At 34.4% G+C, this 14,035-nt stretch overlaps 1 pseudogene; it reads right to left on the minus strand.

Annotated features, from left to right (window-relative positions):
- Positions 1-12,266: 12,266 nt before the first annotated feature.
- LOC143618880 (UDP-glycosyltransferase 73C4 pseudogene) lies at positions 12,267-13,761 on the minus strand (annotated as a pseudogene).
- Positions 13,762-14,035: the final 274 nt, after the last annotated feature.

Here is a 14,035-nt window from a genome sequence, read left to right on the forward strand (position 1 = left end):
CAGCAAACTAAACCCAATTAACGCTTCCAATGTTTTACATGATATAAATTCAAGAGATAACATTCTTTACACGATTTCTTAATGCGTTTTCTTAGTCACAATCATCAGAGAATCTTATCCAATAATTCTTCGCTTCCCTTGGATAAATACAACATACTAAACCCAATTAAACTAACAACCCCACCCATTTTGCATCCCAATAAAATCATGGAAACACAATTGATTTCTCACAATCTAAAAATAAGCCCATCATTAATAAATGAATATATCATTTTTGTTATAACACCCGTCAAATTTCTTGCAAAATTTTCAACTTATAAAGTTGAAGGGCAAAGTGTAATAACCGACACAAGAAGTCGGTGTGAAAATGTAATATAGTCATTGTTTAAAAAAAATGCAAACATACTTTAATGTTGAAGTATCATTAAATGAACGTTTGGTAACAAAAGAGACCTTTCAAGTTGTTAAATGCGTAAACGAACATTCATAATTATTAGTTAAACAAATCATATATATTGTTATCCCTATCAATATAAATATAATAGTAGTTTATTTTTAATAATACAAAACATATTAATATATATGTGCGTAAAATTAAAATACAATTAAATAAATACATATTTTGTTAAATAAGTAATGAACTTATATTTAGGGGTCTCTTTATATATGTTTTCCTATTTGAGAAACCATATAAACATGACAAACAAAAAAAATTGTTAAGTATTGCTAAAAAGATGGATGGATAAGTCTTACTATGATAACTACATCCATTTGAATTTAAGTACATATAATAAAAATCAAAATTTACATAAAATTCTTTAATTGCCACGATATAGGTTACATGCCACTAGCTTCTTTCACATCTCCACGTATGAAAGCAAGTGGGAACAAGTCGGCTTATTCCATTCTTCATTATATAATGAGTGTGTGCTTTCTTATAAACTAAGAATTAGAAGAAATAATTAATATTAGGAATTGTGATGTCAAAGAGAATTAGTGAGTGAAATAAAAGAGTCTCTCACCATCAAAATCTATAGAACAATAGAAAACTAGAGTATAAACCGAAAGTTGGGTGGTGCTATGGCGTTACTATGACTCAAAATAATGGGCGGCTCAACGGACCGCCGCCGAATTTATGAAGGTATGTCGAGGCTCATTTATAAATAAATTCGCCATCACAACTTTTCGCTCTGCTTTGATTAACGTGTCCTGACATCCCGACAAGCCGGGGAATCCCGAGGCTCGAAGTCCGCGCCATCAGTGGCGGATCCAGGAATTTTTTTTAGGTGGTTCCCTCTTAATTTATAAGGTGGTTCCTACGCGTCTTCTATATATCCGTACACTATTATTTCGAAACTCGGGTGGTTCCGGGGAACCACCCGTTTGTATGCTGGATCCGCCCATGCGCGCCATCCCGACGTCACTTCGGGGTTTTGACATTCCACGCCCCCACACCTGAAGTGTAGTAGAATTGTTGTCCGATTCATTCAAGCTTAGGCATTTAACTTCAAGTACCCGTGTGATGTAGGAGTTGTGTCTAAGTTATTATATTATTATTATAAATGGCTTAGACCATAGTCGGGGTATAGCCCGAACCTTGATTACTATTCAGAATCATATAATTTTTCTTAAGCGAAACTTATAATTAAAATAGTATTTATTTATTATTAATAAATATAATATTCATTCAAGCTTAGGCATTTAACTTCAAGTACCCGTGTGATGTAGGAGTTGTGTCTAAGTTATCATATTATTATTATAAATTGCTTAGACCATAGTCGGGGTATAGCCCGAACCTTGATTACTATTCAGAATCATATAATTTTTCTTAAGCGAAACTTATAATTAAAATAGTATTTATTTATTATTAATAAATATAATATTCAAGAGTATAGTTAAATTAATGTTTCTTTTTGAAGAAGAAACTCAGTATAGACGTTTCTTCTTGAAGAAGAAACGTAACATATAATTGATAAATAAACAAGAGAACTAAAGGTCCAAATGCTTTATATAAACAAATGTTTTTATCAAGGTTAAAGCTATACAAAACGGACTAAAGGTCTAAAGCTAGATCAATGATCTAGATATTTATACAAACGGTTATTCTCGTACTATAGGTCCGAGGTAACAAAACAAGAAGCAGAATCAGAAAACAGGAATCAGTAACAGAAACTGATTATAAACAGAAAAGGTGAATACGCCCCAAACCTTTTATAATGAGTTTGAATGTTTGCATAGGATTTACGAATCCTTAAAACTTTGTGTTACAATAATAAGAAACGGACACTCTGATTAAAAGTATACATGTGTCTGGATCCAAACATACATGGTGACTCGGCATTTTCCCGAGGCCATGCATATCATCAACATGCCTCTGAAGGTCTACGGGACTGTTCAGAGAAATGATATTGTGTATATAATTAATTGTACATGGTACTTAGGGTAATTTGATCCCAATTTAGTTGGGTGCCTAATGAGTAGTCACAAAGGTATTATTGTTGTTTTCACAAATGTGTTGAAAAGAGATTTTAGAGTCAGCGTTATTCACCAGCTTTGTGCTGACGTATTTCCCACCCATGTTACAGGGAAACAAGAAAGGTTAGAACAGAAAAGCAGGAAGGAATAGAAGATTGGAGTTATAGTCATTAGATGCTATCTGATGGCTTAGATATTTTATTTGAAAATATTATGAAAGAGTTATGTTTTATAAATGTATTTAAAAAATCAAGCGGGTATTTAAACCCGAGATTTTAATAAGTTTTCAATATAAATATTTAAAGACTTCCGCTATAAACCACAACTCTGATTTATTTACAAAACAGGTATCAACTATTGGTCACACGCCTAGACTCTAAAGTGGGGTGTGACACTAGTAGGCCAACCAAACCTAGCAACATTACCTATCCATTGTTTCAACAAAAACTGAGATATATTTAAATGTCTTGCAGCAAAGTACACTAAAACAAAATTAACTATTCTTTTACCTTCATCTTCTTTAATTCAAATCATGTTTAGTTTTTGATGAAACATTGGATAAGTAATGTTCTTGGGCAGCAAATTAAACCCATTTAATGCTTCCTAATGCTTTACACGATTCAAAATCAAGAGATAACATTCTTTACACGGTTTCTCAATCCTTTTACACAGTAGCAATCACTAGATAATCTTATCCAATATTGTTTCCCTACCATTGGATAAAACCAACAAACTAAACCCAATTAAACTAACACCCCACCCAATTTTCATCCCAATAAAATCTTGGAAACATAATTGATTTTTACCAGTCTAAAATAAAACCTACATTAATAAACGCATATAGCATTCTTTGTAAAGCCAATCAAACCTAACAACATTACTTATCCATTGTTTCAACAAAAACTGAAATATATTTAAATGTCTTGCAGCAAAGTACACTAAAAAAATTTACTATTCTTTTAATTTCATTTTCTTTAATTTAATCATATTTAGTTTTTGTTGAAACAATGGATATGTAATGTTGTTGGGCGGCAAACTAAACTCATTTAATGATTCTCAATGCTTAACACGATTAAATTCAAAAGATAACATCCTTTACACAATTTCCCAATGCTTTTACTTAGTCACAATCACTAGAGAATATTATCCAATAATGCTTCCCTTTCCTTTGATAAAACCAGCAAACTAAACCCAATCAAACTAACAACCTCACCCATTTTGCATCCCAATAAAATATTGGAAGCACAATTGATTTCTACCAATCTAAAAGAAAACCAACATTAATAAATGCATATATCATTCTCGTAAAGCCAACCATGCCCAACAACATTACCAATCCATTTTTTCAACAAAAATTGAAATATATTTAAATGTCTTGCACCAAAGTACACTGAAACAAAATTAACTATTCTGTTATTTAAATCATATTTCAGTTTTTATTGAAACAATGGATAGGTAATGTTGTTGGGTAAAAATAGCAAACTAAACCCAGTTAATGCTTCCCAATGCTTTACACGATTTAAATTCAAGAGATAATATTCTTTACATGATTTCCCAAAGCTTTTACCTAGTCACAATCATCATAACATTTTATCCAATAAAGCTTCCCTTCCCTTAGATAAAACCAGCAAACTAAACCCAATTAAACTAACAACCCCACCCATTTTCCATCCCAATAAAATCTTGGAAACCCAATTGTTTTTTACCAATCTAAAAGAAAACCAACATTAATAAACGCATATATCATTCTTGTAAAGCCAACACACCCAACAACATTACTTATCCATTGTTTCAATAAAAACTGAAATATATTTAAATATCTTACAGGAAAGTACACTGAAAAAAATTAACTATTCTTTGTCTTGCAGCAAAATACATTGAAACAAAATTAACTCTTTTCCTATCATCTTCTTTAATTTAAATCATATTTCAATTTTTGTTGAAACAATGGAGAGGTAATGTTGTTGGGTAAAACCAGCAAACTACACCCAATTAATGCTTCCCATTGATTTACACGATTTAAATTCAAGAGATAACATTCTCTACACGATTTCCCATTCTTTTACTTAGTCACAATCATCAGAGAATCTTAGCCAATAATTCTTCCCTTCCCTTGGATAAAACCAACAAACTAAACCCAATTAAACTAACAATCCCACCAATTATTCATCTCAATTAAATCTTGGAAACACAGTTGATTTCTACCAATTTAAAAGAAAACCAGCATTAATAAATGCCTACATCATTACTCTAAAGCCAGCCAAACCCAACAACGTCACCTATCCATTATTTCAACAAAAACTGAAATATATTTAAATGTCTTGTAGCAAAGTATGTAATATCTCAAAAAAATACAATATTTATTTTGGGTTAAAAATGTCAACTTTGAAAATAGAAAGACCTAAAAATATTTTAATAATAAATATGGTAAATGAATAATATATATAGTGTAGGTCCCAAAACGACCACCGAACGGTTTTGCTCTCGATAAGCGTGTCGAGACGGGTGTGGTAAATCAAACGATCGGACAAAAATATAAAGATAATAAGTATAGTGAACGACTCCGTAATCGGTAAAAAATTAATAACATTAAACTAGAACCGACCCACCCAAGGTGAGCTCCCCTTGGGTGGTGATTTACATCTTACAAAACACACACTATAAAAGAAAACAAGTTTCCTATTTATAGCTAAACATATTCTAGAAGATCCCCTCCCGTTGAAGTTAAACGCATGTTGAAGCACTCGTTTCGTGTCCGGTTTCCTCGATGGCTTTAATTATTTTCTTGACCATAATATAATTAACGGTTTTCGTAATTTGATATTGCAAACCACACTTTTTGGCCTTACATATAGATTATATTAAATTGGAAGAATTCCATAATTAAGGAAATGGGGGGAATGAAATCCATCCCACATAGAAAGGAAGAAAATGGAACTACTTCACATAGGTTTAAATAAGGATAATAAAGTTCATCTTGCATGGAAAGTGGAAAACTTTTGGAAGCTTTTTATAAGGAGAAGAGTTTTCATAGTAATATTTTTATATGATATGCATGCACCAGTGGTCCTAGCGGAGGGTGCGAAGCACCCAACACACATGCGCTCGGGCGATGGGCGCAATGTAGCGCTTTTATGGCGCACATTGCACTTCGCATGCCCGTCACGATACGCGATAAGCCAAAATCAACCCGTCATCGCGGTGGTCTGATAGACCGAGACACGTGTTCCGCCACGTGTCCCCACATGGCACCAAGTGTCAGGCCACGTAGCATACGTGGCAAGGCTACTGGTGACGCGACGAGGCTAGTCGCGATACGCAATGGCCTACCAAAGGTCAATCGAGTACCGCGATGGACTATTATATTGAAAAATCGGCTGCCTGATCCATCACGATACATGATGGATCATTTTCAAGACCCATCGCGTACCACGACGGGTCAACTGATCAACCCTATAAATAGGGCGACCAACCTTCATTTTTCATCATCCATCCTTACTCTCACTCTATAATTCTCTCTCACTGCCTCATTATCCGTGCCCAACACCGACGATACCTCGAAGTTTGTGCCACCGAAAAGTAACCCGGCATTCTATCTCGAAGTACGTGCACGACCCGGCGACCGCCAACTTCGCCTCGATTTGCATGCCAAAAGAGTTGGTCAAAATTACCTCGAAAAGCGTGCGTGTGCGGAAGTGTTGCCCAAGAATCTAGGTGATTACTAAGCAATTCAAGGTAAGGGTTCTGCCCGAATAAAATATTATTATAATATTAAATTAAGCTTAGAAACTGGTCGAGAGTATACTCGATACCTCAAAAGAATAAACAAACAAAAATATAATAAGAGATATGAATAATAAATAATTATGTGTTAATAATGAAAATATTATTTAATTTCTTAAATAAAGAAAATATACATTTCTTCGAGAAGAAGAAACGTAGTGTTGAGAAAAAGATGATTTGAACTAAGGTTCAAAAAGAAAAGATAATCAAGGTAAAAGAATATGCGAATAAGACTAAAGGTCTTAAGCTAGATCGTTGATCTAGTAATAAAAATGGTTATACTCGTACTATAGGTCCGAGAAAACAAGAAAGACAAACTCAATCAGCGAAGTGAAGTTGATCAAACAAAATGTGAATACGCCCCAAACTTTTATAACTAGTTTAATCGAGTCAATTAAGTTGATTACATGAGATTATGTATCTCTAAAACGTTATAAACAAAACTAATCTCTAGCCCTCAAGCTATCGTGTACTTTTGTCTGGATCCTTTCATATGTGATTATACGGTGGTGACACCGCGCCACATCTGGTTATGCCTTCGCCATGACGAGCCGGACCTAAGTAATATCCGATAGAGTGGAATCATATGTATACTGATGGTAGCTAAGTAATCTCGAACGATGCAGTGTTTGCTGAGCGGTTTCGAGTTAAGCTTAAGTTTATAATTGTGATTTAGTTTTTTTTAACTTGATTATTCCAAATCCATGATGGGCCGAGACCCAAGTTATGTCTCGAGGGGTAATTAAGTAGATAAAATATTTTTGCGTCAACTTATTCACTGTTTTACAGGTAATGAAGATTAGGTTCTTGGGAACGAAGTAGCCATTAGGCGATCTGATGGCTCAGATAAATCTTTTGTTTTATTAAATGTAAATGGTGGTTTTAAGGAACAATATATCTTTTGTAAACTTTAAACGTGTATTTTTATAATCCCGTGTTTTGAGTATATATAAATACGTTAATATTATATCCACGCCATTCCGCTAATAAACCAAAACTCTGATTTAATTATAAAAACGGTACCAACTATGAGTCACACGCCTAAGTTTAAAATGGGGTGTGACATAGTACACTGAAACAACATTGACTCTTTTACCTTCATTTTCTTTAGTTTTAATCATATTTCAGTTAGTGTTGAAACAATGGATAGGTAATGTTCGGTAAAACCAGAAAACTAAACCCAGTTAACACTTCCCAATGCTTTACACGATTTAAATGCAAGAGATAACGTTCTTTACACGATTTCCCAATGTTTTTACTTAGTCACAATCATCAGAAAATCTTATCCAATAATGCTTCCTTTCCCTTGGATAAAACCAGCAAACTAAACCCAATTAAATTAACAACCGCACCAATTTTGCATCCTAATAAAATCATGGAGAAACAATTATTTCTATCAGTCTAAAAGAAAACCAACACTAATAAATGCATATATCATTCTTGTAAAGCCAATCAAACCCAACAACATTATAAATCCATTGTTTCAACAAAAATTAAAATATATTTAAATGTCTTGCAATAAAGTACGCTGAAACAAAATTAACTATTCTTTGTCTTGCAGCAAGTACACTAAAGCAAAATTAACTATTCTTTAACCTTCATCTCCTTAAATTTAAGTCATATTTAGATTTTGTTGAAACAATGGATAGGTAATGTAGTTGGGTAGCAAACTAAACCTATTTATTGCTTCCCAATGCTTTACACGATTAAATTCAAGAGATAACATTCTTTACACGATTTCCCAATGCTTTTACTTAGACACAATCATCAGAGAATCTTACCCAATAATGCTTCCCTTCCCTTGCATAAAACCAGCAAACAAAACCCAGTTAAACTATCAACCCCGCCCATTTTGCATCCCAATATAATCGTAGAAAAGAAAACCAACATTAATAAATGCATATATCATTCTTGTAAAGCCAACCAAACCCAACAACATTACCTATTCATTGTTTCAACAAATACTAAAATATATTAAATGACTTGCAGCAATGTGCACTTAAACGAAATTAACTATTCTTTGGGTAAAACCAGCAAACTAAACCCAACTAGTGCTTCCCAATTATTTACATGAATCAAATTCATGAGATAGCATTCTTTACACGATTTCCCAATGCTTTTACGTATTCACAATCATCAGAGAATCTTATCCGATAATGGTTCCCTTCCCTTGGATTAACCGAGCAAACTAAACCCAATTATACTAACAACCCCACCCATTTTGCATCCCAACAAAATCATGGAAACACAATTGATTTCTACCCATATAAAATAAAACCAGCATTAATAAATGCATATATCATTATTGTAAAGCCAATCAAACCCAACAACATTGCATGTCCATTGTTGAAACAAAAACTCAAATATATTTAAATGACTTGTAGCAAAGAACCCTGAAACAAAATTAACTATTCTTTGTCTTGCAGCAAAGCACACTAAAACAAAATTAATTATTCTTTTACCTTCATCTTCTTTAATTTAAATCATATTTCAGTTTTTCTTGAAACAATGGATAGGTAAAGTTGTTGGGTAAAACCAGCAAACTAAACCCAAATAGTGTTTCCCAATGCTTTACACGATTTAAATTCAAGAGATAACATTCTTTACATGATTTCGCAATGCTTTTACTTAGTCACAATCATCAAAGAATCTTATCCAATAATGCTTTCATTCCCTTAACCAGCAAACTAAACCCAGTTTAACTAACAATCCCACACATTTTGCATCCCAATGAAATCTTGAAAACACAATTGATTTCTACCAATCTAAAAGAAAACCAACATTTATAAATGCATATATCATTATTGTGAAGCCAATCAAACCCAACAACATTAATGTCCATTGTTTCAACAAGAACTGAAATGTATTTAAATGTCTTGAAGCAAAGTACACTGAAACAAAATTAACTACTCTTTGTCTTGCAGCAAAGTACACTTAAACAAAATTAACTCTTTTATCTTCATATTCTTTAATTTAAATCATTTTTAGTTTGTCCTGAAACAATGAATAGGTAATGTTGTTGGGTAAACCAAAAAACTAAACCCAACCAGTGCTTCCCAATGCTTTACACGATTTAAATTCAAGAGATAACATTCTTTACACGATTTCCTAATGCTTTTACGTAGTCACAATCATCAGAGAATCTTATCCAATAATGTTTCCCTTCCCTTGGATAAATCGAGCAAACTAAACCAAATTAAACTAACAACCCCACCCATTGTGCGTCCCAACAAAATCATGGTAACGCAATTGATTTCTACCAATCTAAAAGAAAACCAACATTAATAAATGCATATATCATTATTTTAAAGCCAACATAACCCAACAACATTATATGTCCATAGTTTCAACAAAAACTAAAATATATTTAAATGTCTTGCAGCAAAGTACACCGAAACAAAATTAACTATTCTAGGTCTTGCAGCAAAGTACAATTAAACAAAATTAACTTTTTTACCTTCTTTATTATAAAGCATATTTCAGTTTTTCTTGAAACAATGAATAGGTTGTTGTTGGGTAAACTAGCAAACTAAACCCAACTAGTGCTTCCTAATGCTATACACAGTTTAAATTCAAGAGATAACATTTTTTACACGATTTCTCAATGCTTTTACTTAGTCACAATCATCAGAGAATCTTTACCAATAATGCTTCCCTTCCCTTGGATAAACCAGCAAACTAAACCGAACTAAACTAACAACCAGGCCCATTTTGCAACCTAATAAAATCATGGAAGCACAATTGATTTTTACCAATTTAAAAGATAACCAACATTAATAAATACATCTATCATTCTTGTAAAGCCAATCAAACCCAACAACATTACATATCCATTGTTTCAAAAAATACGGAAATATATTTAAACGACTTGCAACAAAGTACACTGAAACATAATTAACTATTCTTTGTCTTGCAGCAAAGTACACTTAAACAAAATTAATTCTTTTACCTTCATCTACTTTAATTTAAATCATATTTTAGGTGTTTCTTGAAACAATGGATAGGTAATGTTGTTGGGTAAACCTGGAAACTAAAACCAACTAAAAACCAACTAGTGCTTCCCAATGCTTTACACGATTTAAATTCAAGAGATAGCATTCTTTACACGATTTCATAATGTTTTTACGTAGTCACAATCATCAGAGAATCTTATCCGATAATATTTCCCTTCCCTTGGATAAAACGGGCAAACTAAACCAAATTAAACTAACAACCTCATCCATTTTGTATCCCAATAAAATCATGGTAACACAATTAATTTCTACCAATTTAAAAGAAAACCAACATTAATAAATGCATATATCATTATTGTAAAGCCAACATAACCCAACAACATTATATGTCCATTGTTTAAACAAAAACTGAAATATATTTAATTGTCTTGCAGCAAACTTAAACAAAATTAACTATTCTTTTACCTTCATCTTCTTTAATTTAAATCATATTTCAATTTTTCTTGAAACAATGGATAGGTAAAGTTGTTGGGTAAAACCAGCAAACCAAACCCTACCGGTGCTTCCCAATATTTTACACGATTTAAATTTAAGAGATAACATTCTTTACACGATTTCTCAATACTTTTACTTGGTCATAATCATTAGAGAATCTTATCCAATAATGGTAGAGGATTATGCCAGTTTGGTGGGGAGTCCCACTTCAATCCTTGAGTATGGAGTTGGTTTAGAAAAAAGGTTTATAGTTTAGAAGTAGTTTAGGTTGTCGTAAAAAAACGATATTAACTAATAATAATGACTCAGCCCATTCACCTTAGTTAGTAAACTAAGCCCAACTCGTTTAACCATATAGTTACCTCCCAACTAGTTTACACTAGTTAAAAGTCCAAGTTCATGTTTTAGACTCTTACTTAGAGGTGCACAAATCGGGTATTATAAAAACCGGGTTCAGGTATGACCGGGTATTGAAAAATCTGGTATTAGTAACAATCGGGTCGGGTTCGGGTCGGGTATTGGCTTGAAAAACCATACCCTGTGTACCGGGTTCGGGTAGGGTATTGAACCGGGTCTTCAATACCCGGGTATTTGAAGACCCTATTTTCGGGTACTGAAAAAAACCCGTTTTATGGGTTTTGAATACCCTATTTTCCGGGTATTAAAAAAAAACCTATTTTCTACAGTTTTCTTCTATTAACGGGTCTGCTTCATTTTGTTATCCTAACTCCATTTTTTTGCATACAAACTTCAAGGTTCATTCAAACATACATAAACAACTAAACAATGATACAAAAAAACATATATTTTATGTGTTTTCAGTTGTTATTTGGTATATTAAAAGGTGTTGCTCTAAACAAGTATTTATATCATATACGTGCTTCAAAAAAGATCCGTCGGAGAACGACTATAGATCTGTGGACAGCCACACAAAAACATGTGAACAAGCACTAATATCCTAGCATGCAAAAAATCCGGTTCGGGTATGCAAAAAACCCGGGTTTCGGGTATAACTAGAACCGGGTTTCGGGTGTAGTTTAAACCGGGTTTCGGGTATACCTAGAACCGGGTTTCGGGTATTATCGGGTTTAGATCGGGTACTGGTTCGGGTTCGGGTTTCAACATTGAAAGTCATACCCTATCAGTACCCGTAGCTATCAGTACCCTACGGATAGGGTCGGGTTCGGGTATTAAAAACCCGGGTTTTAGAAAAACCGGTTCCGGTTTTTTTTTTGGGTCCGGTTCCAGGTTCGGGTTTTTTGTGCACCTCTGCTCTTACTTGTGTAACACATTAAGAAGTATTCTGCGTAATCAAAGTGTTGTGGCTCATTTACGATAACCTAACCCATTTATGTTATTGTGTTCGGCCCAAACCATATGGATTTGTAACCCAACTCAAGTTATCTAAACCGAGGTTTATCAATTGAATGTATTGTTATTTCAAACATTTGAATAGATTAATCACGTATATAACTAAAAAATATTTTACAAAAAAAAAGTTACACACTTGTAGCCTGTAGGTATGTGTTAACTCAACCCAACATGATATATTTCAACCTGGCCCATTGGTTAGATCAACAATCCTTAACTTAAACTGTTTGCATGATGCCTTATGTCTTGAATCAACAAGGTCAAGTTCAAGTGCGAAGACCCTCCCTCTTGTATCGCGTTATTAGCTATTATTCCAAGTTCTTTAGCTCTCTTCCGTCTCTCGTTTCCTTCAATCCCGTCGTCCATAACCTTCTCAATAGCCTTCTTAACACTCTCACTCTTAACTTTTACTCCAAACCGATCTTCTTCGCCCACGTGAACAACAGAATCAGCTCCAACACTAACACCAATCCCAAGTACTTGCACTACAAGCTTCTCATTAATAAACTGCTCTGCAAACTGCGGCCATGTGATCATGGGAACACCCGCAGAAACTGACTCTAGAGTCGAGTTCCAACCACAATGTGTTAAAAACGCTCCAACTGAAGGGTGGGACAATATTACCACTTGTGGGGCCCACCCTCGGATTATAAACCCCCTACTTTTAACCCTCTCCTCGAACCCACTTTCCGTTAACCATTCCTCGACCTCTTTCTCTCTATGAACCGATTTAATCACCCAAATGAACGGGTGGTTTGACGCTTCTAGGCCTAACCCAAGCTCAATAAGTTGAGGGGTGTTAATCCTCACAAGGCTGCCAAAAGAAGCATAGATTACCGAGTTGGGTTTGTGAGAATCAAGCCAGTTTAAGCACTCTTGTCCATCGATCGAGGCTATGTTTCCTCTTTGAGATTGAGCCGAATTGTCACTATCACATAATGATAACGGTCCGATACACCAAACTTTACCCCCTCTTAGCTTCTTATACTCATTAACATATTCTTGTTCTAGCTCCTCAAAACTATTAATCACCACACCATAAGCCCTCACTTCGGAATCCCTAGCACGCTGACGAAACTCACTCGTGTCAACTGAGCTCGGGTTAAACTCGGCTGGGAGCTGGCTTCTTGTGAACTCAATCCTATCAGGCAAACCCGGGACAACAAATGGTTGTGAGTCAGGCAAACCTTTAAACACCTCGGAAACATACAAATTATTGCAACATAACTCATTAAAACAGCTCATCCCATCAAACATGATTCTAGGAACATGATGCTTATCCGCAAAATCACCCGTCCAAGACATGTACTTATCCGAAATTACACAATTCGGACGAGGGTTTAGCGTTTCCCAACGTTCTTCCAACTTTTGTTGTAGCATGCCAATGGCAGACAAGAAGTTTGGGACAAAATCCATACTCGGGATCTTATCCGTGCTTTCACATCCTTCGGGTAAGCCAGCCTCTTCTGCTGGAAATGGGAGCTCAAGGAAACGGACGGGTAGTCCGGATTTGATGGCTTCGGTTAGTGTGGCGCTATAACGAGTGACGTTGAGAGGCGTGGTGGCGATTGTGACCGTAACGTTGGGTTGTTTTGCTAGGAGTTTGGCCATGTCTATCATGGGAATGCTGTGGCCAGGGGCTATGTGAGGAACTAGAAGGAAGTGAAGTTTGTTGGTGGCCATGATTGATTGTTGTGTGAGTTTTGTTTGGTAAGATTTGGTATATTTATAGAAGAGAAATTATGGATCATTTATAAATAATAATAATAATAATAATAATAATAACAATAATAATAATATCTTGGAACGTGATATATGTTTTGAAAAGTATGAGTCAAGATCGTGAAAGGTTTGCTTCCTTGGTCTTTCATGGTCAGGATATAATCACGTGGTAAAAGATAAGAGTCAACACAACACGTAACTAACATAGAAAGGTCAAAGTGGTTAAAAGAGACTAG

The sequence above is a fragment of the Bidens hawaiensis genome, unplaced genomic scaffold (genome assembly GCF_021521415.1).
Source record: "Bidens hawaiensis isolate Kalapana, Puna unplaced genomic scaffold, B.hawaiensis_p1.1 tig00002343_1, whole genome shotgun sequence".
NCBI classification, from domain to species: domain Eukaryota; kingdom Viridiplantae; phylum Streptophyta; class Magnoliopsida; order Asterales; family Asteraceae; genus Bidens; species Bidens hawaiensis.